Source organism: Gekko japonicus, unplaced genomic scaffold (genome assembly GCF_001447785.1).
Source record: "Gekko japonicus isolate JY-2015 unplaced genomic scaffold, Gekko_japonicus_V1.1 scaffold53, whole genome shotgun sequence".
NCBI lineage: Eukaryota > Metazoa > Chordata > Lepidosauria > Squamata > Gekkonidae > Gekko > Gekko japonicus.
The window spans coordinates 1,502,373-1,529,256 of NW_015162474.1; positions in this window are offsets into that span (position 1 = coordinate 1,502,373).

A 26,884-nucleotide genomic window follows, 5' to 3' on the forward strand; every position below is an offset into this window, starting at 1 on the left:
ATTTCCGACGGCTGTGGAGAAAAATGTGATTTCAGCTTGTCTGTCACATTTTTAAAGGATACGGTTTTGATGTCATCTGGTGCCACCAGTGACCAGGCGATGTCAAAAACGCTCTTTCCACACGAGCTGAGTAGAGTCGCCCTCTTCTTCTCCTCCGTCGTGATGTCATTCGCCTCCAGATGGAACTCAAACCTTGTGAGGTAAGAGTCCCAGTCTTCAGTAGTCGGGTCGAAGCATTCGAACTTCTGGCTGCTCGCGGCCATCGTTATGCGCACAGGCGGAGCCACCAGAGCGGGTGGAGCCTGTGGCTGGCCGGCCTCGGCGATCTCCTCGTTGTCCGACATGGGGTCCGTTCTAGCGGGGCTGCCTACCCGCACTAGCATCCCACCCTCGTCGCCAATTGTTACGTCGTGCGCTTAACAAAGAGTCGGAGAGTGATTCAGCAAGAATTGCGGTTTATTCTTCAGCTCAGTTACTTCTCCGTTACGGTACAACAATCGCCAGCCAGAACCCATCATCATCAGCTATTTACACTGGCTTGTCGATATTTAAACACTCCCGGCTAATGTAGCCACACCCCCTGTACAGATAACAACCTATGAGATTGAAACAATAACGACCAATCAGAAGCGCTCCCGCTCTGCACGGTGATTGGCAAACATATTCTGGGCTAGGGCTCCTATTGGTTACATTAGGATCCTAGCCCAGGGCGAAGCTTAACATGGCATCTCAATGGCACAGTTCACATAGCAGTTATATACATCTCAATACATAACACACACTGTACTCTGGCACACCAGTCTCCCCCTCCACTGCCCCACCCCCACCAACAATACTGTCAGTTGGGCTGAGCTGGCCAACTGACCTTGCATGACGCAGATGATAGGGTCCTGGCTCTCCCAGATCCCCACCCCCACCCCCAGTTCTCATCCCTACTGTGTTTCTCGCTTTTTGTACTTCCATGACCCCCTTTCCCACCTGCACAACACTTTGCATCCTGGCTCCACAGTTTCCAAAGCCAGGACATCTTTCACAAGACAGCCCAGTTGCCTCCCAATCCACTCGCTGGCCACCTCTCATAGAATCATAGAGGGCCATACAGACCATCTAGTCCAAACCCCTGCCCAATGCAGGACCAGCCTAAAGCATCTCTGACAAATATTCATCCAGCCTCTTCTTGAAAGCTGTCAGTGAAGGGGAGCTAAATGCCTCCCTAGGCAGCTGATTCCACCTTCGAACTGCTCTGACCGTGAAAACGTTTTTCCTAATATCTAGCCGATATCTTTCTGCATGTAATTTAAACCCATTGCTTTGGGTCCTATCCTCTGCTACCAACTGGAACAGCTCCTTGCCCTCCTCCAAATGGCAGCCTTTCAGATATTTAAAGAGAGCAATCATGTCCCCCCTCAATCTCCTCTTTTCCGAACTAAACATTCCCAAGGCCCTTAGGCTTTCCTCGTAGGGCTCAGTCTTCAGACCCCTTGATCATCCTCGTTGCTTTCTTCTGCACCCTCTTGATTTTGTCCACATCCTTTTTGAAGCACATCCCTGCTGGCCCTGTCTGCATGCCTACTCTCACCAACTCCCCCCCCCCAAGTCACCTTTGGAAAAAACGTGAAGCCAATAGGTGTGGCAGAGGCGGCTCCACATCCCCATGTAGTGGCTTTGCCAATCCTCCCTGAGCTGCAGTCGGAGGAGGCAAGACGGAAAAAATAACCACGCCTCCTTTTTCTCCACTTTCACTGCCATTCCCACCACTATTTTACCTTAGCCTTAGCCCCGCCCCCTAGACATTTCCTTTCTATTTCATGACAGCTTTGACCACACACACACCTCGTCATGTGTACCCGCTCCCCACCCCCGAGCAGAAGAAGAAGAAGAAGAAGAAGAAGAAGAAGAAGAAGAAGAAGAAGAGGAGGAGGAGGAGGAGGAGGAGGAGGAGAGTGGATTAATACGCGAAGGAGGAGGAGATTGGATTTATACCCCGCCCTTCACTACCCAAAGGTGTCTCAGAGTGGCTTACAAACTCCTTTCCCTTCCCCTCCCCACAACAGACACCCTGTGAGGTAGGTGGGGCTGAGAGAACTCTGACAGAAACTGCTCTTTTTCGAGAACATCTGTGCCAGAATTATGGCTTGCTCAAGGTCATCCAGCCAGGTGCAAGTGGAGGAGTGGGGATTCAAACCCAGTTCTCCCAGATAAGAGTCTGCGCACTTAACCACTACACCAAACTGGCTCCTGTCTTCCCTCCCTCGCACCAGTTGCTCATGGGCCAGATAAGAACCCTGGATGGGCCAGTTCCGGTCCACAGGCTGTATATTTGAGAACCCTCATGTAGAGGATATCTTTTTGTAGTTGGGTTGGTCACCTGAGTCATAGTTGGTAGCTGCCCCAGGCTGCTCCATGTCTCGGATTTGGGGGGGGGGGTTTGAAGCCATTGTGCCCCATCTCTTCCTGATCAAGTCTGCTATGACAACATCCTTCTCCCTAGGCCTTGATGGAGAAGGCAGGGGGTATACAGTAACTACTCCTACTCTTCTCCTGCGGGTCCTGTCCTTTGCACTAGGGAATTGGTCTGTGCACTTCCTCATTGGCCCAGCCTCCAGCCCCCTAATAGAGTTGTGTAGCCACACAAGCCCTGTGGACACCCCCCCTTCTCATAGGGTTGCCAGGTCTTACCTGGCCTTTAGTGGGAGGCTCCCGGGTCTGTCCCTGGATTTCCTTGTGCACGTGCCAAGCTTCCCCCATCAGCCAGCTGGCCGGCAGCAGATCTGAGCCTCCGAAATCAGGGGAGCCCCTGCCCCAACTGGGGGTCTGGAACCCTACCTTTTCATGAGGGTTCCAGCCCTTCGCCACCCATGGGGGTATAAAGCTGGCAACTGTCCCAATGAGGCTGGCCTCTGTTGAGGCTTCCTGGCTTGTTGGATCCAGCCTGTGATGCTCAGCTTATGCCAATTCGAATCCCACCCCTGCTTTCTGGACAGGTCCTGCTGTGGTCAACACCTCCCCGCCATTGCATCCAGCAATGTCGGGCTACCAGGGTTCATTTCAGACATGGCCCCTGCAGCCCCTCTATCCCTACAGGACATGCCAGCCTACCTGTTAGCCAAATTGCCTTATATTATTAATAAACTTGGGGAATTATGAATATTAAAGGGCAATAGGCATAAAATATGGGGACATAACCTGTGTATACCAGAGTCAGAATTCTCAGAGCCCGTGAATAAATGAGGAGACCAGGTTGCTGAAATAATTGGTCTTTTTACTTAACAATTCACAAGTATACAGTAATGATAAGCAAGCACTCACACACACAATACAGGACTAAGAAAAGAGAGTTGAAAAGATAGCAACATTTGCATGAGCAGGATTATCATTGGTGGGTAATATGTTACCTGTCTGATGAGATGAGTAGATCATGCAGCGAAAAAGAAACGGGGGGGGGGTTGGATCATGAGTCGGCCAGCGACACAGGTGGAATGACTCTAAACAGGCCTGGAATGGAGCCAACAAGGCAGGAAGGGACAAAGAGAAGAGACCGAACTCAGGGAAAGCTCACCTTAAATAGTTGAGGCAATGGCCAGGTGGTCACTGGTCCCCAGGATGGGTGAGACAAAAGGAAGTGACAAGTTGGGCAATTTAGGGTTGATGGTCAGCAGGGAGTGACACCTCTTCGGGAAGGGGGTGAGGCAAAGGAGAGGGTAGAGGGATCCCCAAGGATCAGGGCCCTGCGGAATTTATTACAGTTCTGCAGGGCCTGTAAGAAGGAGCTCTTCCACCAGGCATTCAACTGAGGAGCCACACTCAACAACATGCGCTGGAATCTATTAAAGGCTATTGTACCGTGCCGTTCCTATATATTATGAGCTGGACGGTATCCCTATAAGCCAACGCGGACTGGATGCCTGATATGGACAACATCTAAAAACTATGTTTGTCACCACATATGTAATACCCATGTAATATTTATATAGCACCTTGGAATTGCTTTATGATTTGAATCTGTTTTTAAACTTGTTCAAATTTTATTGTAAGCCACCCTGAGCCTGCTTTGGCGGGGGGGGCAGGATATAAATCAAATAAATAAAACAATCACAGTGCTGGTCCGATGCTTCACCTTAACGATCAGATGCTTGGCAGAGGCGTTATCTGGATAGGTGGCAGGAAGGCTTAATCACTTCTTTTGTCTGTAGCTGGGCAACAGTCTTTGTTTGAGAATGGCTTGGGAGGAGGGGGAGGAATGTGCTGTGTGGTGAAGAAGATATCTCTTCATGGCTTCTGTGCAGGAACATGGGTCCTCTGTCAGAACATGGATTCTCTTCAGGGCTGCTACTGTCTGTGTTCATGGAGGCCAGGGCTGTTGGTCTGCATCACAGTCCTTATTTGGATGCAGAAGTGCAGGGCAGAAGGCTTCTGCAGTCCTGAGTCCGCATTTTGGCTTGGCATACTTCTTTGGCACATGGCTTCCCTTGGCCACAGTGTACAGTCCATAGTCCAGCATTGGGCACTTCACTTGGGACCATAACTCTGTCCATTGCCCTGGCACACTCTCTTCATAGCAAGGCAGTGTTATTAAAGAGTCTTTAACAATGCCATCTGAAGTGGCTTCATGGCAACATACCGGGGACAACACTTACATCTAACAGTAGTAGGTGGGTGTGCAGATCAAAATATCCCCAAGGGGGTCCACCCAGTACTAAGTTATATATTTCTGTAGAAATGGGGTAACCTCCAGGTTTGTAGAAAAACATGAAAATTAAAAAAGCAAAACAACAGGTAAATAGCAAAGTGTGCACATATGCAGTCAGCATGGGGCAGAAGTGGAAAATGGTCAGTAAAAAGTCAGTTTTTTCATCTTGGTCAGTAATTTGTCAGTTTTTTAAAAAAAATGGTCAATAAAGTCAGTATTTATTTGATTTTTGTGAATGCAGTTTGTGTTTTTTCTGTTTTTGTTACTGCATTTTGGGGGAAACATGATGACTTCCCAGTGAGAAGACTGGATGCAGTTTTTAGTTCAGTTATGAAGTACTTAAAGGACTTTGTTCCTAAGAGTAAAAGTGATTTGGTGAAATCTTCCACAACGTATAGAAACATAATTAACCTCTTAAAACACGAGACAATGAAAGCAGAGGTGATTTTTTTTTTTTGCATGAGTGCCCGCTTATTTACAAAGTTCACTGGGGTGTTCCAGAAAGAAGAGCCTTTGGTGCATGTGATGCACAGTGAAGTAAAAACACAAGAAATTGTAAGAGTTCAGCACCATTGTCTCTTGAAGCCTTCAGTGATGAGCACTACATATCTGTGAGAGAAGTAATCAGTGAAAGTAGAATATGTGACGAACTGAAAAAACTTTCTGAAAAGTAACAGCTACTCTTTTTAACAGGAGCAAATAAACATTTCATAGCAGCCTGCAAACACCTTTTACTCCAGTCATCTTTGGACAAGCCTATCTTCAGATATCTTCAATGTTTAGCTCCAGCACAGAGGGTCAAGGAAGGAACCCACAGGAATATAATGAAAGTAGCAGCAGCACTCCCGATGGATATTCCAGTGGACATGATTACGGATAAATGGAAACTTCTTAAGACTTGAAGATGAAATTGCCAGTGAAACTTGCCGCATAGATACATACTGGAATCAGTTCTTTGAAAAGACACACCCATCTGGAGATCCAAAATACCCACTGGTTACCAAGGTGGTGAAAGTAGCATTATCATTATTGCATGGTAGTACAGACATAGAAAGGGGTTTTTCAAAAACTGGACGCATTTTGACCGAAAGGGCCTGGATGTCAGAGAGAACTTTGCATGCCCACCTAATAGTCAAAGAAACTTTATATCATGTATATGAAAACAATATATACCATGTTAATATCACACAGGAGCTTTTATAGATGGCAAGAGCAGTTCATGTTCATTACAAGCAATATTGTAATTAACAGTGTGTCATTAAAGAGGAGTAAAACGAAAAAGAAAACAAAGGGGGAAAAGGCAGAGGAGTTAGAAAGGTTTAAGAAGATTGACAGTGAAAAGGATAGTATACAAGAGAAGGAAGCAAAACTGAAAAAGCTGAGACAACAGAACGAGAAGAGGATAACTGCTCGAACGTTGCTAAATGATGCAACCAAACATGTAAAGGAGGCTGCTGAGAAAAAGGATATGGTGGGATTCAACACAGCAGAGCTCATGCTAGAAGGAGTGGAGAAAGCAATGGAAGAAGACAAGGAGAAAAAATGCTTATGGATGCAGTGCAGAAAACTTTTGAGAAACAAAAGAGTTCATTAATAACTTCTTTTTTTCATCAAAAAACCAAAGATAAAGTAAAAGCAAAGACAAATCTTAGGTAAAGGTAAAGGTTTCTTACCTTACAGTAATTATGTTTTGTTGTCATAATGATTACTTTATGTGTGGTTTTTAATATGTTTTGCTGTTTTATTATCTACAGTATGTGATTATTTTTAAAAGCAAATCTTTTTTTGCCTCAAATTTTGTACAATAATGAAAACATTACCCTATCTTAATTTTAAAACATTCAATAAAAAGGTGTGCAATCACATCTGACTATGGCGCTGGCGGAGGCCAGATAATAATCATTTTTAATGAAGCCCTAGTTTTACTTTTAAGACACTAGCTTATCAATAGGCTGACATTAAATTGTTCAGTAATTTGTCAGTTTTTTGTCAGTATTTGGTCAGGGTTTTTTTGGAATTTTAGTCAGTAAAATCAGTATTTTTGACCCTCTGACTAGTTTCTACCCCTGATGGGGGAAAGGGGCAATATCTTGGCTTGCTTAGCAAACTGAAAAGGGGGAGATTGGCTTTGGGAAGAAACACCAAATGGGTGGTGAGGGCCAAGTGAGAAGATGGACAAAAGGAGGAATGAAGCAACTGGGCAGAAATGAGAGGGGAGGGAAAGGAAAATTGGGAGGGGGGACAAGGGGGTAAAAGGTGATCAAGCAGGTTGGCAAGAAGCAGAAGGACAATTGGGCAAATGGAGAAGAGAGGAAAAAATTGGGCAGGAGGCTGAGGCAGGGAATAAGCATTTATTTTATGCAGATTAGGTAAGGAAACAGGGAAACAGGTGTGTGGATGACTGGTGAAAGCTTGGGGACCTTGCAAGAGGAAGAAAGTGGTGGCCAGAGTGGGGCTCCCCTGCTTGTAAAAAAAGGTAAAGGTCCCCTTGCTTGAAAGCCAGTCGAATCCGACTCTAGGGTTGCAGTGCTCATCTCCGTTTCAAAACCGAAGAGCCAGCACTGTCCGAAGACGATGTGGCCGGCATGACTAAACACCAAGGCGCACAGAACTCTGTTACCTTCCCACTGAAGTGGTACCTATTTAGCTACTTGCAATTTCTTGCTTTCGAACTGCTAGGTTGGCAGGAGCTGGAACTAGAGACGGGAGCTCACTCCGTCATGCCGCACACTTGTACTTGTATATTATTAAGTGTAGATACAATAAACATTCAGGTTTAGTGCAAAGTATGCTTTGTATAATAGACTGATGCTGATAACATTTGGCATTTAGACAATGGAGAAAGACTTGTGGCAAATCCAACAAGAGTTCATTTTAAAGCTGACTCTAAGGTGGTGGTGCCAAAGTCAATATTTCTCCACCCCTGTTGCAGTCACACAGTGCAGACCTGCAGAACTCTTACAGGTGGTAAGAGGCCTATAAGTTTGTGGCCTACAAGAGGAGGTGGACTGCTCGGCAGCCTACTGCAATTGTTTTGCTCAACACTTTGCAAGTACATGCTTGTGGTAACATCTAGATTAGATTACTGCACTGCAGTCATCATGGCGATGCCTTTGAAGACTGTCTAGAAGCTACAGAATACTATGACTGGAATGCTGACTGGAATGGGTTGTAGGGACCCTATCACTCATCTTGTTCCTTCTACATTGGCTCTCAGTTTGCTTTCAGGCACAATTCCAGGTACTGTTGTTCACTTTTGAAGCCCTATACAGCTTGGAATCTGTGTACCTGAAAAACCTCCTGGTCCGATATGAACCTACCCAACCATTCTGGTCATCTTTAGAGGTCTAGCTTCAGGTGGCCCCACCATCTGAGGCTAAACAAGTGGCAACTCAGGCCTTCTCAGTTGTGGCACCAACCCTTTGGCAATCCTTCCCCGTCCCTGGGAAATTCATCTGTCTCCCTCTAGTGTTGTCTTCTGCCAGCTGGTGAGAACTTTGTGTTTTGTTTGACATTCCCTCACTAGTTTTTATTAGCTCTTCTCCCTGTGTGTTCTTATGTGTGTTTTTAACTGTTTTAAATATTTTAAATACATCTGTGTGTATTTAACATTCTTTTTTAATTTTGACATGTCTTAATGTTTAAATGTTTGAAATGTTTTAATGGAAGGGTGGCATAGAAATATTTTAAAAGAATGAGACAGCTTTAAAGTTATTAATTGAAAGTCTGGAAATTGTGTTGGAATTCACATTAAATACATGAGAGGCCCATCATTCATGAAAAATGTATATTTCAGTCAGAAGATCATTTTACAAAGTTCATGCTAAAGGTTACAGTGGAACCTGCCCAGTTTGGTAACTCTTCCAGTTCCAGTAATTGTAATGGCAATATAATTTTTTAAAAAATTTATACAATCATTTAATTAGGCTGAAGAATTGTGACATTCAAAACACTCTGTAATCACCATTAAGTTCCATGAATGGATGCTTCAGTGGTTGACTGAGTTACCAGCTCGAATGTGCCCTGCTAAAACTAATACATAAGTTCATTTATGTCTCTAAGCTGACTGATGAAAATAATTTGGGCCATCATAAGAAGCTTTGCCCCGGTCCACATTCCCTTCCTATCAATTTGTATAAGTCATCACCTCTGTTATGGAGGAAGAGTGAGAGCATGCTTAATCCAGCAACTAACTAGAATGGAGCCTTTCACAAATATGTCATTTCAAGTTCTGTTCTACAGGTTCTGGAAGGGGTATTGACATGGTTGCTAGGTGAAAAGTTATGAAGCCATGAGTTCTGGAATAGAAGGAATACTTCCATTTGAGAGGAAAAAGGAATTTACCCAAAAAGAAAGATAGTAAAGCCAAGTGATTGCAATATGCCAGCCAAGTTCCCCAGTGCCACAATGTGCCTTTTATAAATTAATCAGTGGAGCATTGTCTGATGGAGGTATATTTCCAGTTCCTGGTTTCAAAAGAACCATTTCATATTACTCTTGCACTCTGACTAACATTCCAAACAAAACACATGAAATATCAATTCTCACTATGTTCGGTATATTAATAGCGTACAGGGGTCGTTTCGTAGAAAAAGAGCTAGGGGAACTCATTAGCATAACTCATTAGCATATGCCACACCCCCTGACATCAGGGGCTCGGCGGTGGACCTGCAAGGCCAGCGGGAGTGCGAGGAAGCCCCGCCAAGGCCCTCCCTGGCCCCAGGCAGACAGGGGTGGGGAGAGGTGGGGAGGAAGCAACTTACCCTCCCTCTTCTCCTGCCTCCTCCTGGCTGAATGAGGGCCGGAAGCGGGGTGGCCGGAAGCAGGGGGTGGGGCTTCGTCATCTGCCCCGCCCCCCGCCCCTCACCCGGGGGAACTGCGATCCCCCCGAATCGACCTCTGATAGCGTATAATTATATAGCTAAAATCAGTATAGTGTAACACAAGCTGGGGAGCCATGAGATACAGAGGGAAGTCCCATCCCTGCTTATACTGGCCCCCAGTTTTCTTCCCAACCCTATCCCCCCTTTCTCTCCCTCCCTTTTCTACTTTCTCTCTCTTTCCACCCCTTTCTTTTCTTTCTTTCCCCCTATCCTATTTTCCACTTTCTCTTCCCAGCCCTTTCTCCACTTTCTGTCCTCCCTCCCAACCACAGTTGATGCTTTTTCTCCCAAACCAGAGATAAGAACATAAGAGACGCCAATGTTGGATCAGGCCAAAGGCCCATCCAGTCCAACACTCTGTGTCACACAGTGGCCAAAAATACCAGTGCCATCAGGAGGTCCACCAGTGGGGCCAGGACATTAGAAGCCCTCCCACTGTTGACCCCCCCCCAAGCACCAAGAAGACAGAGCATCACTTGCCCCAGAGCCCCTAGCTATACCTTGTGGCTAATAGCCACTGATGGACCTCTGCTCCATATGCTTATCTAATTCCCTTTTAAAGCCGTCCATGCTTGTAGCACCCACCACTTCCTGTGGCAGTGAATTCCATGTGTTAATCACTCTTTGGGTGAAGAAGGACGTCCTTTTATCCGTTCTAACCCGACCACTCTGCAGTTTCATGGAGTGCCCACGAGTTCTTGTATTGTGAGAAAGGGAGAAAAGTACCTCTTTCTCTACCTGCTCTTTCCCATGCATAATCTTATAAACCTCGATCATGTCACCCCTCAGTCGTCTTTTCTCCAAGCTAAAGAGCCCTAAGCGCTTTAACCTTTCCTCATAGGGAAAGTGTTCCAACCCTTTTATCATTCGAGTTGCCCTTTTCTGCACTTTTTCCAAAGCTATAATATCCTTTTTAAGGTGTGGTGACCAGAACTGCACACAGTATTCCAAATGAGGTCTCACCATTGATTTATATAGGGGCATTATTATATTGGCTGATCTGTTTTCAATACCCTTCCTAATAATCCCCAGCATAGCATTGGCCTTCTTTATTGCAGTCACACACTGTCTCGACATTTTCAGTGAGTTATCCACTACAACTCCAAGATCTCTCTCTTGCTCAGTCTCTGCCAGTTCAGACCCCATCAATGTGTATTTATATTTAGGATTTTTGGCTCCAATGTGCATCACCTTGCACTTGGCCACATTGAACCCCATTTGCCATGTTGACGCCCACTCGCCCATCCTTGACAGATCCCCTTGGAGTGCCTCACAATCCTCACTGGTTTTCACCACCCTGAACAACTTTGTATCATCCGCAAATTTAGCCACTTCACTGCTTACTCCCATCTCCAAATCATTAATGAACAAGTTAAAAAGCAGTGGACCAAGTACTGATCCCTGCGGTACCCCACTGCTTACCACCCTCCACTGAGAAAATTGCCCACCTACACTCACTCTCTGTTTTCTATGAACTAGCCAGTTTTTGATCCATAAAAGGACTTGTCCTTCTATCCCATGATTTTTGAGCTTACTTAGGAGCCTTTGATGAGGAACTTTATCAAAAGCTTTCTGGAAGTCCTGCTGACTCCACTTTTAAAGCTAAAGAATTTTTGAAATGACAGTTGGGGACAGATGATGAGTCCAAAGAGGGAGAATCGAAGTCGAGTGACTCTGCTACCTTGGGAACAGAAGAGGATTCTGCGGCAGAAAAGAGATGCCTAAATCCAGGCACCAGTGCTAGGCAACTCCAAAATGCCAACTCTGCTCTTTTGAAATTTCATGAGATCTCAGTCAGCATTCTCCACTTGTGGGGTTAACCACCATTTTTTAAGTTGTGGGGTTTTCCTGTGAATGTGGAGATTCCCTCAGGTGCACAGAAAAATCTTTCACATCTGAACATGTTCCCATTATGCAGATTTTTTGATCCACACTCTTGGGCTGTTGTGCAGAATTAGACATCATAATTCTATATCCCTGGTTTCAACAAAGCTGTGATGCTGTTTCAGTGCCAAAGCAAGGGAATCAGTACCAGAAAAGGACTTGGGCGAAACTACACATGCAGGTTTTTAAAGAGATAGATCCAGGTTCTCCAAACACAGCTCGAGTTCCCTGCAGCCACACAGCACCTGCAGGGAATGGCTTTTTTTTTTTTTAAATGACAGCCCAGATAGGTTTGAAATGCCACAGCACGGGGAGGAAGGGCTCCTCCCCTCCCTCCAAGCTGTTCTGGCACAGTTTTCCTGTGCCAAAATAGCACTGGCAGCCCATAACCGGGTGGTTGGGGGTTTTTTTTGCAAAATTAAGGCTTTTAAAATCTTTCTTTGAATGATATAAATATTTTATGCATTAAATCTCTACATTTTCAACCTGTCCTCGAGCTTTGGAAAGGTTATTCTAACCTCCACTAACATCTGTTCGTCAGAATCCAAAAGCAGGTTTCAACTCTTATACAGTGGTTTTTTTGCAAATTTGGGTTTGTCTGTGTAATGCATGTGAAATTGCCATGAAATACAGCCTGTTGCTCAAAAACAAAAATTATAAACTGCCTTCCTGGCCGTTTGGAAAATAGGTTGGGGTGGGGTTTCCCCCCCAAAAAACTCATATCTGTGTTACTGACACTTTTTCATATTTTATGGCCTTTTCCCAGAGCATTTGGGACCCCCACACTGAGCTTCAAAGCACCTTACATCTCTGGGCATCACATATCCCACTTCAAAAATTTTGGGAACTGCTGCAGAAACATATAAATTAACAAACACTGTTCTTTTTCTTCAACTATGGACCCATTCAAAAGGGCCAGTAAGCAGATTTTGGGATCTAAAGATAATTTCCCCCCCAAAAAAACTTTCTTGCCATTGAATATGACCATCAACAGTGAGAAAATTCTCCATTGATTTCTACTGGGCTGATGCAGAAGAAATTCCTGGGTACATTTTATGAGTATGATGCATACTTTCTTGATCTGATACATATGTTTGTCTCCTAAAAACATTCAATTCAGCCATGTATTCCATGGTATAGTTCCTTTTTCAGCGTTCAAGAACTTATTTAATTTTTTACTCCGCCCTTATGCAGATCAGTTTGACACCCCAATATCAGCAGTGAGACACCCCTTCCCACCCCAGGAGAAAAATAGATTTTGGCACATAGAAAGGAAGTTGGCCTCTGATCACTGTGACTCAGTCTACTCTACATGACAAAAGGAATAGCTGTATATAACCCTTTCTCTGTGCCTTAATGGTTCTGACCAAGCAGCCATCAGGACTGGAAGAAATGACCCAGCCCCACCCCAGGCCCCCTCTGTGTGGATCTGTTTAAGTAGAAGGTGATGGCAAGGAGCTGTGGCTCAGTGGTGGAGCATCTGCTTTGTGTGCAAATGGTTTGTAGGTGATGTGAAGCCCTCTGCTTGAAACTCTGGAGAGCCACTGTCCATCAGAGTAGACAATATTAACCTTGATAGACCAGTGGTCTGGCTCTGTATAAGGGAGCTTCATGTATTAATGTTTTTAAGGTGCAACATTTGGGATGGGGGCAGAGAAATGGACAGCATTTTCTGGAATGGTTGAAGCACCCTAGTGGGTATGGGATCCCTTTAGAAATCTAATGTTGAGTAGCAGATACATTGTCCTCTAGGAGTGCTTCTGCACTTCAACCTGTGCTTTGTTTGATAGAAGCATTTTGGATGGCATCTGTATTAGTGTGGATCAAAGGACAAAGAACACGCTCTTAATGTAAGGTTAATATTGGATATTTTTTGTCTATATGCCTAGTCTTTGTAAATCTGTAAATCATTGTATATATTGTATGGGATGTTGTAAAATTGTAAGCCACCGTGAGCCTTCCGATAGAAGAGGATAACAATCTAAAGAACATATATATTTAACTGGTAAAAATTCTGACTTTAGTCACTAGTTTACTATATTTCAAAAATCAAAGCTGAACAATTGAAAAGCCACTACTGCACATTTATTTGAAGCCAAATTAACTATGTAATGAAACTCATTAGACAGATGCCAGTTCATTAGCTGAGCTAATTAAGCAATCAAATTTGATTTATTAAGATGCAAACAATTTGAATCAGGCTACTAGGCTAGATAGATTGCCCTAATGGCAAAATAGGGGAATAATGCAACAATAATGGTGGAAAGGCTTACAGGATATTAATAGACAGGAACAAAGTACATGCCAGCTATGAAGAGTAGGAAAATTTGTCACTGGTCACTGGTGTTCTCTTCCAAATCTCATCTAGGCTCAGAACACTTTTTCCATTACTATCTCTGCCTTTATGAGCTGATTAGTGCAATTTTGAGAACTAGATGCCATTTCAGTCAATATTAAGATTCCCAAAGGTTTGCTGCTTCAGTGTACATAACACAGGAAACATAGTCCACAGCATGCACATCACTGATAAGTTAGAACAATGGATCACATCCCAATATTATTTAATTAGGTTTACGTAATGTTTATCTTGGGGTTTGGCACCACCAGGGTCCTTGTTAAAAACTGAGGTGTGATGGAAGACTGCAGCTGGTTGCTTTGAATTAGAATGACAATATAACATTTTCATTATTAAAGTGAATGTAAAATTACTAGTGATGAACAAAACCCATCTAAAGCAAGACAGGTCCAAAGCCTAATTATTTATAATTTTTACCAGTTTCAAATCTTGATTAAATAATGAGATAGGATTAATTAAAACTCAAGTCTATTTGAGTCCACTTTTAATTGGCTTCTTGCCATTGAGTCTTCCATATACAGTGCCCTCTGAAGGATTATTTGGGTTAGAAGAGTGCTCAAGGCATATAACGTAGCAGAGTCTATCGGGTTTGTGTGAGAAGAATAAGATACCCACCTCCCATCATCATTGACAGCTGCTCCCCCCTCCCTTCTCATGGGTTAGTCCCGTCTCCCTGAGGGCCAGGCTTCAAGGGGGTGGCAAGATGGCTGCCGCTGTCAGCCCTGGGGGTGTGGTGACCACATGGCAGCTTTCCCCCAAGGGTGTAGCGCCTGGCCATGGGTTGGGAGGTGGGAAAATGGAGTCCCTGGGTGTTTTGAATCTTTTTTGGGGACAAAGGGGGCTTTTGTGATTGTGTTTTGTGACTGGGGAATGCTTTGAACTGGCTAGCTTTTTACTGTGAATGTGTGAAAACTGTACAATGCTTATGCTAACATTGTACGAGGTCATTGTCTTAGATTTGTGCCCTGCTTAATGCAGACTGCCCCTCCAGGGTCTCTTGGATGGCTCCTGAGAGCCCCCACCCCAGAGAGAGGTCCCCCTCCTCACAGAGAGCCAAAAGGAAAAAAGTTCTACTCTTTACAGACATGCCCAATCGCCCTCTGTAAGCCCCACAGAGCAAAAGCAGCTGGTTTGTGGCAAAGGAAAAAAGTGTTCAAAACACCCAGGGACTCCATTTTCCCAGCCCCCAACCCATGGCCAGGCGCTACACCCTTGGGCGGCAGCCATCTTGCCACCCCCTTGAAGCATGGCCCTCAGGGAGGTGGGACTAACCCACGAGAAGGGAGGGGGGAGCAGCTGTCGATGATGGGAGGTGGGTATCTTATTCTTCTTGTGTGTGCTGACAAGAAAGTTGCACATGGAGCATCTTTATCTTTGCAAAACTGAGTCCTTTATTGTAAGGAACGCCATTCTAGACAAGATAATGTAGAGACAATATTTTAATCGAGTCTAAACAGTTAGGATGGATAGAGATGCAGGAAGCATGCCTTGCCCTCATGGTGCCAAGATGGAGAAGTATAGCATAGTGTGGAGAAAAGGCATCAGGCCAGAAGGAAGGAAGATTCCCTGAGTATAGCAATCTACACATCAAAGGAATAGTATCAGAGCAGTAGAAGGGAAGGATGATCAGGGTCCTGACCTATCTACCTTACTCTCTATAGTCCCCCTCTGAAGTCTGAGACATTGGCCCAGTCTGCATCTAGCATTTGCTCTGCTGTTATACCAAACCCACACTGGAACAGAAATTCCCGTCTACATTGCATGCCACTTTCACTTTGATTGAGTGTCACATTTTATGGCAGTGTCCAGACTGCATGCTGCTTTCACTTTGTTTGATCTCTGGTTTTATTGTGGCTTTCTGCATAGATTTATGGCCATTTGGGGGTGACTCTGCAGTCAGTACGGTGTTGGCCCGGGGTAGTTGAATGTGGTTTTGAACTGCGTCTTTTTCTGTTCCAGTGTGGGTTTGGTAAAACAACTGAGCAAATGCTAAATGCAGATTGGGCCTAAGAGACAGCGCAAAGTCCTTCGCTTCCAACAATCAGAACCTTCAACAGCCAGGAAACACCACTTTCCTTTCATTTTCCATTTCCCTGCTAAATTGCATTGTAATGCTATAATGAGGCTCAGCAAAAGGCTCAGCAGGAAAAGGGGGAACACCCTTCAAAGGACTAAAAGGCAAGAAGTATGGCATGTGGAAGTAAGTTTCCTCACACCATTTTTAAAGCTCCCATAGTGGCAATGGTTCTGCCATTCTCTTCTGCCTCTCCAAGTTGGTACACAAACAAGTTAAAGACTTGAAGGAAACTTTACATTCCCTGAATAAACTTCACTGTTCCAAAGTGAAGAAAAGGCTTCTCAATTCCAAACTGGAAAAACACAAATGTCCATAAAGCAAGTAAATCCAGTCCTTCTCTCTTCTATCGTTGATCTTAAAAATGACACCATCAGGGACCGCCCATCTATACGATATTCCATTAGTTTGAAGAAAAGAAATTAATTCCTTGTAATTTTTCCTCTTTCGTCTAATTTCAAATGGAATTTCCTTTAAAGTTTTAATGGTAATATTTCCCATTTTCAGTGGGGTTGCTCATGTTGCTTTTAAGATGGCATCCCTGGTTTGTCTTCTTGAAAACTTGACCACTATTTCTCCAGGTAGGCTATTTTTTCTAATATAGTTAGAGTATGCCCTATAGGCTGTCTCCATATCGTTTTCGAGTTCCTCCGCTGTTAAGCCTACTATTGGAGCGATGATCTCACTAAGCACCTTCTTCAAGTCTTCCCGATCTGTTTCAGGAACCCACTGAAACCTGAGAATCATGTTAGCTTTTTCCATCTGAAGCTGCAAAACACAGTTCTCTTGGCAATTCTGCTTCATTTCAACCTCTCCCATCCTTTTCTTCAACTTCTTACTTGTGGTGTCAATCTCTTTAATTTTCTCGTTTGCCTGCTCCACTTTTTTCTCCGTCTCGTTCAGCTGGAGCTGCTGTGCTGCCAAGTTTTTATTCATCACAGTCAATTGCTGGTTAATACCATCGAGTTGTTCCATCACCGGCTTGAGCATATCCGCCAGGAGTTTGAGGACATCTGCTCCCTCTTCCGGTCTCAGACTCTGCCCGCCCAGCTTCGTTTTAAACTTTCTCTGCTGGGCCGCCATCTTTCCCCTTTTGTTTACAATTTCTGCCGCTTCCCCGCAACTCGGAAAACTCACTAAATGACTTCGCAGATCAGATAAGTCTCTCAAAAGAGTTTTGATTTACTTCCTCCCCTCTCCCCCTTCGTGTCCGTTAACCGCTCTTTTGCAAAAGAGGCGTCGCTCTTTTGCAAAAGAGGCGTCGCTCTTTTGCAAAAGAGGCATCCCTCTTTGCAATCTCTGTTCCGATCGCGGGGGGGATCACTTTTCAAACTACTCCATTTTATTCAGAACTGACGGTCATTGTCAGCCAGTTTATCTGACCACGCTCAGTTTTACGCCATTCCGCTCGATCTCCGGCGCTTGTCCCGGTCAGTCCAGCTTGTGCCCGAAGGCCATTCAGCGACTGGACCGTCGGGGTGGAGGGGAGCCTCAATTCTCCCACATTACGCCATCGAAGAGGCTACCCCTCAAAAGCCCCCTGGCCTGGAGCCTATCGCAAAGGCTCCACGGGGGTGTCACTTGAGGTGACACCCCTCCAGGCCGCTGGTGTGCGATTCGCCCTCCTCCGTTGTGAGGAGAGTGTCCACCATCACTGTTCCATCGACCGGAAGTCCCCATTCTCCAGATTTTCAATGGGTTATTGATCCCTTCATCAGGACTGCACATCGACGGGTTCTCCCAGAAAGTAGTGCCTCCGAAACTGGCTTGTTTTACAGCAACGGGAACTCCCTCAGAACAATGTCTCCAAACTGCCTTATTTGTTTTTATTCATGATGAAAACTTGTAGCCCAGGGGTGGCCAAATTGTGGCTTGGGAGCCACATGCGGCTCTTTCATACATATTGTGCAGCTCCCGGCAGGGCGGCTGAGGGAGTGAAGGGGAAGCATGCCTCCCTGATCAGTCTTCCCTTGGCTTGAGGTGGAGGGGAGCAGAGAAAGAAAGCAACTTTGACTTTAAATGTGTTCTCAAAGCCCCCCCTCCCCACCAACTGGCTTGGAGAAAGTATTTGTCTCAACACAATGGTTTCAGTTTCGGCGACTCGCAGATGGATGCATTCCATCGAACTCTGATGTTTGCGTTTCGGATCGGGGTGGCAGGGAGGGAGATCAGACATATTCGATCTCCCCTGAAGTCCTTGTAGAGGGCTTCTAGCCTGGAGCGCTGGAGGAGCCGCTCCCAAAGCCGCGGCTGGGGGATTGAGGCTCCTTTTAGCTCTTTAAGGTCCCGCTATCCCGAAGCCAGCAATGGCGATAAGAGATGTTACTGGACCAGAGCATGCAAGGACCTAAGCCAAAGAGACTCCCCTCATATGAAGACATTCAGCAGCAACACGTGAGTGAAGATGTTTCAGAAGGAAAGACAAGCGTAAAGTGGGCATGGGAACTGGCAGTGAGACGGCAAAACTCCACAGATAGAAAGGGAGGAGGAAACCTCTCGGTGTCACGGCAGGACCAGGGGGCGTGACATAAGTAAGCCAAAGTCCAGGAACAGTCCGAGGTCAAGCCGAGCAAATCAGGTAGCAAGGTTCAAACAGGTTTAAATCACAGTCCAGAAGCAGGGTCAGACATACCAAGGTTTCAAGTCCATAAATCACGATACCAGAGGAGTCAGAGATGAACGAAGGTCAACGAAGCCGAGGGTCAAAAGCCGAGGATCAAGCCGATAAGAATTCCACAAGGTCTGGAGCAGAGATGCAAGGATTCAGGTCCTGACAAACAACATTTGCCAGCACAAATGACTGCTGGCAACAGACTTGCAGATATACAGTGCTAGCTAATCAACTCATTAGCTAGCCGGGAGCAAGGTCAGGATCCTGTCAATAGTCAGGGCTGAGAGATCTTCTGGCACGCATGCGTGCATTCTGCCTTCGCTCTCTCAGCTGCTGTCTCCTTACATTCCGGAGCCTGGTTACAGGTGGGGGCGAGTCTGATGAACTACTGGGCTGCAGCAGAGACTGATCCCTTGCAGGTGTTCCCTGAGAGGCTTGATCCTCCTCACCACTTAGGTAGCTTTCAGCTACAGGATCCAGTCTTTGCCTTTCTGCTGCAGTACTGTCCTCAGGAGCCTGTAAGTCCACAGGCTCCTGGCTGGCAGGTGCCTCCTCAGGGACATCAGCAAGGGCAGGCATGGCATCAGCAGGGGCAGGCATGACAACCTGCTCCAGAAGGGCACCAGAAGAACGCCAACACCCGGAGCCATGGGAGGAAGCCAGAAGCTGGATACCAACAAGCCCAGGGTGCTGGTAGGCAGACATTACCCCATTGACAATGTGGCCCTAGTTAGATGAACTGGAATTTGGAACTATATGTAAACCGCTCAGAGACCTGTCAAAAAAGGTTAGAGCGGTATATAAATGGAATGTATATAAATAAATGCCTCCCCATGCCTTCCCTGGCTCACCCGCCTGCAGAGCCCTACTTCCGATGTAGCTGGTACGATTTCTGAAGACATGCACCCCCTGCTGGACCAGCTGATGAATCTCAACAAGAAATTTTATGATTTGCAGAAAGAACTGAAAGATACTAAAGTAAGATCAGAGAAGACTGCCCAAAAGCTACAAAAGGTTGAATGTAAGACCAAAGAATTGGACCAAAGAATGGATGTAGCTGATAAAGACAGAGTTTCTGAAAAACAACAGTTACTTCAAGTACAAGTGGAAAGATCTTTATATGTTTTAAGATTTCAAGGGGTCCCAGGAAAAAAAAGATGAGAATCTTAGAGAGATCCTAAGTGAAGCACTGGGTCCCCTGATCAACAGCAAACCTGAAATATTACAAGCGGATATGGACATGATTTACAGAACATATTCAGAGTTTGTGAAGAAAAATAACCTTCCTGGATAAATATTTGTTAAATTTGCAAAAAGATAAATAAGAGATGTGATACTTAAAGCAGCAACCGGGACAATATTAAAAATTCAAGAGGAAGAAATAAAATTTTTGAAAGATGTTCCATTTGAAATACGTAAAAAGAGAAAGCAATACAGAAATATTACAACATTTCTTCAAAGAAACACCATTCAGTATCAATGGATTTTACCAGAAGGACTTATATTCAACTGTAAAGGCAAAAAGGAAAAGATTGACTCTCTAACTAAAGCAGAATTGTTTTTGAAGCAACATCAGAGTCCAGCAAAAGAAAAAGAGAAAGCAGTGGAAGAGAAAGCTACAAAGAAAAAAGCGAACAGGAGATAGCTAGCGACAGTTCCTCCTCTACCTCTGTGTTTTTGGGTGAGATCTTTGACACTGACTCTGAAGAGGAGTGGGAGAGGCTGCTCCAAGATCATACAAGATTAAAATCCCCTGGCAAAAGAAGAAGAAGTGTAAAGATAAGAAGGCATCTAAATGAAGATGTGAGATTTTTCTTTGTTAAGCTTTATAGAATATATACTATTGCTCATATGTGCTATCATAATTAATTAATGTTTGTCTTTTTTATTTGAATACTTTATATATGAAAGGTAAATGATATATTGTAAGCATTAATTTGTAGGAAAGTATCTAAAGCAAAAGTTAGTTTATTACTGAGCCTTGCTACTCTGAATTTGTAGTGTGTAGTTGGTAATTTATAGTATAAAAGCAATAAAAAAGTTATATATATAAAAAGAAATCTTTAATTCCCTTTGCCAAGCTGGCTAGCGTGGATTGGGGGGCTGGAGAACACATTTAAAGTTAAAGTTTCTGTCTTTCCACCTCTCTCTCTCTTTTCCCCTTCCTTCCTCCCTCTCCCCATCTTTTTGCTTTCTTTCCACTTCTTTCTTTACCTTTCTTTGTCTCTTCCCCCTTCCTTTCTTTACCTTTCTTTGTCTCTTCCCCCTTCCTTTCTTTCTCTCTTTCTTCCTTCCCCTCCCTCCCTCATCTATTTGTTTTCTCTCTCTCTCTCTCTTTCATTCTTTCTTTACACCTCTCTCTTTCTCTCTCACTTAGACAGATAAATATCATTAGCAAACAAATAAATATCATTAGCAAATATCTGGTTTAACCCCTTTTGTTTTCATTTTAGGCAGTCATTTAATATTAATAAAAAGCAAATTTGCATATTTTTCAATAAAAATGCGTATGTAATATTTGTTCATGTCTTGCAGCTCTCAAACATCTGACGTTTATTCTATGTAGCTCTTATATTAAGCAAGTTTGGCCACCCCTGGTGTAGCCTTACTTTGTAGGCATCCTCTCATCTAAGCCTGGCAGTATCTCCCCATGAAAAATAGAGGGGTTTGAATGTGAACATGCTAACAGAAAGGCTATTTTAAAATTCCAGATTACCTTTTCCAGAAGCATCATGTAAAAGACCTTGGCTGCCTCTCTGTCATGTGTTAATAAGAAACTGGATCAAGGTGTGCAATAAAAATCTGAGGACTGCCATTTTTCTATTATCTTCAGTCTTCATCCGTTTAATTTTCTTTCCATTATTACCCTGCCCTTCTTCCAAGGGGGTAAAGGCAGAATATATGCTGCTCCTTGCCTTCATTTTCACAACCCCTCTATGAGGCAGGTTAGGCTGACATCCACACAGGAATTTGGGTGGCTGAAGGGAGATTTGAACCTACGCTTTCCAGAACTAGTTTAAAACCCTAGCCACTATACCATACTGGCCATACTGATAACTCAAGAAAATCTAATCAGATTTGAGTTTCTTCCCCCTCGTTATTAGCTGGTGTGTTCAGATCTAAGATTTCTTAGAATTTGTACCTTGCTGACTTATAATAGTACACAATTTCGGCTGTGATCACATGCGCCAGTTGAAGCAGAGGGGAAGTGAGGCTATTCCCTTCGGAGTAATTCGACCTGCAGTTGCAAGATCACACCTCCCTTTGTAGCTGCAGGCACAGCCTGTCACAGTATGATCAGACACAACTGTGGGTGAGTCATGGTTTTTTTTTGCCATTTGTTTCCCATGCGCATAAACGAGGAATCGCTGTGGGTATGTGATGATGCACATACTGCGAAGGGGGGGAAAATGGCTCCGAGTTGGGATGGCCTGATCAGACCATCCCAACGGCATGAGTGCGTGTTTGAGCGATCAGTCCATCGGAACCCATTTACTACCGGACTTTCCCCAGTGTCTTTTAACTCCGTTTCCATGGCAGAGCAGTGTGGGTTGGTGATGACTGCAGGATGCTTCCCAGATGTTGCTGTCTGACCGTGCCCTTTAGATCTGTTGGGCATTTGCACCTATGTCAGATCTCCTGGCATGTGTGATCGCAGTCTACATCACTTATAAAAATTCACTATTTTATTATTTATTCTCCCTCCATTATTACTATTTAGTTACTCCATTTATAGGTATTTGTCCTTACAATCAATCTAATCTCATGTTTAATATTAAAGAACAGACATTGTGACAAACCAACAGGGCTTGGTTTAACTCTTTCACATAAAAACAAGCCTTGACAAGGAAACATCCCTGTGGCATGGTCTATACATGGGGAAGTCCTACTTGCCAACCTTTTAGAAGTCTTTGAGAGGGCAAATCACCGTGCAAATTATCCAGTAGACATTACGTGTGGGGCATTGTCATATTGTCAGAGTACATCATTGCAACTGGTGACAGAGTTTCTAAAGATGTTGTGGAAATAGCTATCAATGTTACTGCATTAGTTCATGACTAGATTATATTGATGCTGGCATAGTGGCTGCCTGATGTAACAGAAGCACAGGAACATTCTATCAGGTACATCTTTTAGACTATATACAATAATTTGATCATTTGAAAATACTTTATGATGCACATCTAGATTTTGATGGAACTCCAATTACTGAAACTGTGAAAGATATTCCCTATAGACCCCTATGAACCACCAGTCTCCAAGATGGTGAGAGGACAATGAGAAGCAAGAAGAATAGCTGAGGTTAACTTCTGCTCCCTTTACTCAGATGCTACTGACCCCTGTAGCCATGGTCCTTTCCTCCCCTGGCATCCAAACCAGACAATGATACCACAGCCAGCAATGATCTGCCTACCCATCAGTTTAGAAAGTTGTTCATCCCTGTTTTAGACTTTAATTGTCATTAATATTTTTGCTAAAGTATCTTTAGATTCTTAACTAAAATATTGATTATAATGCAGATATCCTCCAGGAAATGGTGGATTACAAGAGGTTAAACACTTTCTTTTAATACTTATGCAGGAGAAATGTCAACATGCGCATCTATCCTAAGAAGAAAACATCAGTAGCCACCATCTGTATAATTCTCCTGTAGCAATTTGTTTATAGAAAGTCCACCCCCCCCCCCAGTTAAGTTCCCTTTATTCAAATGTTATTACTTTCCCACCAAGGAAAAGTTCTAATTTTTTTCAAAAAAATTTCCTTGAGGGTGACATTCCCATAGCCCTATTTTTTTACATAACCCATTTCCTCTCTGTCTTTGTCACTATAATAAGAACTGCTCTCATGCACAACAGAATTTTAGCCAAATCAACATTCTGACCCCCCCCCCCTCATTTCCTCCAAGCAGTTCAAACTAAAATACTACCCTACCAATAGCCCTCACAAAGAACAAAAACTTCCCTTTCAAGAAAGGTTTGTCTCTCCCCCTCCCCATAATATCTTTTTGTGGATTTTTTTTACTGAACTCATTAAAAGCTTTCAGTATTTAGAGCTTTTAAGGTGCCCAACTTTCCTTTGATCCTGCATTTGTTTTTTGTTGCATTAATATATACTGTAAAGTCTATTGTCTTCATAGGCCACATCCTCAAGCAACAAAACTATTATTTCAATATAGTGCCAAGAGATGTTTGGTATTGCTGTGTGACCTGACATTAACAGTCACTGCAGCAGATGTTATGACTAGTTCACTAATTGTATAGATTAGAAACATATCTGCAAATGTAATGAAACTAATCTTACAGTGTTAGCTCTTTATCTGTTTTATTTGCATGATTTTATGTATGTGTACATGATTTTTATGTATGTACATTTTATGGGCCATATGCATTCTAATTAAATACAGTCAATTAAACCAGCTCTGCTTATTGGAGAAATATAAGATTTTTTTTTGTTGCATGCAGACCTGAAATAAAAAGAGGTGACACCTTCTGTTGGGTAATAAAAAGGCCAACTTTATTTGTTGACATTGATCAAAGGGGATCTGTGGCGCCCACAGGCAAAAAAAACCCCATTCCAACCCAGACACAGTGTGGGACATTGGTGGGATACAGAAGAGTCAGGCCTTCTCTTGTTTTATTTACTATTTATTGGATTTTTTTAGTTGCCAGTCACCCAAAGGGTCTCATGGCAACTTAGAACATTAAAAACAATAAGGTAAAAAACAACATAAAAAAAAATAACAAATATAAAATATTAACACTGAAATATTAAAATACATGGCTATCACCATACCTCTATTAAAGTGGCCAAACATGTGGTTACCCTCCAAAAGCCAACCTAAATAATTCAGCTTTGCATGCCCTGCAGAAACCAAGCAAGTCTGGCAGAGCATGGGCGTCACCCCAGAGTGCATTCCACAGAGCAGGGGCCACAACTGAGAAGGCCGTTTCCCTGGTGACAGCTAACCAAAGAGACCCCTAGACCAGGGTTGGCCAAACTTGCTTAACGTAAGAACCACATAGAATAAATGTCAGGTGTTTGAGAGCCACAAGACATGAACAAATATTAAAGGTAAAGGTAAAGGTTCCCTTGCTTGAAAGCCAGTCGAATCCGACTCTAGGGTCGCGGTGCTTGAAAAATATGGAAATTTGCTTTTTATTAACATGAAGTGAGACTGCCAAAAACAAAAACAAAAGGTAAAAACTGATACTGATATTTATTTGTCCAATGATATTTATTTGTTTGCTAATGATATTTATTTGTCAGAGAGAGAGAGAGAGAGAGAGAGGTGGTGTAGTGTATTCAAAGAAAGCAACTTTAAACGTGTTCTCCACCCCACCCCCCACGCCCCCTGCCAGCCAGCTTGGCTTGGAGAAGGGATTTAAAGAGACAAATGCCTTCTCCAAGCTGGCTGGTGGGGGAGAGGGGCTTTGAGAATGCATTTAAAGTTGAAGTTGCTTTCTTTCTCTGCTCCCCCCCCACCTCAAGTCTACCCAGGGCGGGGAACACTGGTTGGGGAAGGAAAGACCAATTGGAGAGGCATGCACCCCCTTCGCATTCCCAGCCGGCCTGCCGGGAGCTGCACAATATGTGTGAAAGAGCCGCATGTGGTTCCTGAGCCGCAGTTTGGCCACCCCTGCCCTAGACGATGACCAAAGGGAGCACAGGGGGTTGTAATGGGAGAGGCTGTCACGTAGGTATGATGGTCCCAGACTGTTAACGGCTTTAAAGGTTAACACCAGACCTTAAATTGTATCCGGCGACTAACTGGTAACCAGTGCGGCTGTCGCAGAATTGGAGTAATATGAGTTGACCATGATGTTCCAGTCAGCAACCTAGCAGCTGTGTTCTGTACCACCTGAATTTCCAAAGCGTTTTCAGGGGTAGCCCAGCATAGAACGAATTGCAGTAATTCAATTTGGAGGTGACCATTGCATGAATCAATGTGGCAAGGTCTGATCCAGACGAACAAGGAGCTAGCTGGTGAGCCTGGCATAGGTGAAAAAATGCTGACCATGCTACCATGGACACTTGTTTACCCAATGATAGTGCAGAATCCAACCATACTTTGAGGTTCTTTATGTTGGAAATGTATGTGTTTACAAGGTCTGATTCAGTCATTATAGGGTTAACTTGTATTCCTAGTTTGCTATTGTTTAGACTGACCTGGAAGGGATACCTGGCACTGAGCCAATGGGGGATTAGCCCGGGAAAAGTAACTTCTACTTTGATGCAGATTGGTCATTTGTTTCAGGTGACTTCCTTCCTAGGGGTCAAGAAGAAGGAGAAAATTCTCCATTACGTGTGTGCTTGTCTTGTCTGTAGGAAGCTTAGAAATGTAGCTCTTAGTGTTTTGTTAATTTGTAGCAATCCCGTGTACCTTTTCCCTTAGAATAAAGTATTTTTAAAAGGCAAAGAAATCTCTTCTTTCCAATAGAGCAAGATTCATCAAATAGTCTGAGTATTAAACAATTATTGACTATTTACAACACTTTACAGAGTCTACAACTGTTAGCTGGACACCATTGGGTTTTGGGAGTGACCCTCCAACTAGCATTCCAGTCTTTCTGAACCACATGTCTCCATCTTGGATGGATTCAACTTCAGCCAGCTCTCCTTTAACCACTGGACTACCGCATCCAGGCACTGGGATAGTGCCAAGAGCCCTGCTGCCAGCTGCTTATCCAGCAGGAGGAAGAACTGAGTGTCATTAGCATTATGATGGCACCCAACTCCAAACTTCCTGAACATCTTGGCAAGAGGGTGCATATATATGCTTAACATCACAGAAAATATTGAATCCTGTGGGACCCCACAATTCAGGTCTCATTGGGAAGACGTCGCCTCCCTGATAGCAACCCTCTGAAAGTGTCCCTGGAGGAATGAGGAGAACCAACTAAGGGCAGTGCCCCTTATCCCGAGGGAGGCAAGGCGATCGGAGGACACTGATAGAGCCAGAAGAATCAACAGGGCTGGCATGCCTTTATCCAGATATAAACAGAGATCATCAACCAAAGCAACCAGTGTTGTCTCGGTCCCAAAGCCAGGCCTGAAGCCCAATTGAAAAGGGCAGATGTCTCCTCCAGGAAAACTCAATTACCTTCCCCAAAAAAGGTAGATTAGACACTGTGCAGTAATTGGCCAGCTAAGCAGACAGTGTAAGTAGAGCCCTCATCCCACTACTATTATCAAATTCAGCAGCCAACGCCAGGCGGAGCTTAGAGACTTTATCCACTCAAGGGCTTCCTGTTCCAGGCCCCTGTTGGCCCCAAGGCCCCAGACCTGGTCTGAGGGTTAACTCTTCACCATCCAAAGGATGCCACAGGGCACTCACCTAAGCTGTACTGTGTGCCATTCACTGCCACAGTTCACCACCAGTATGGAA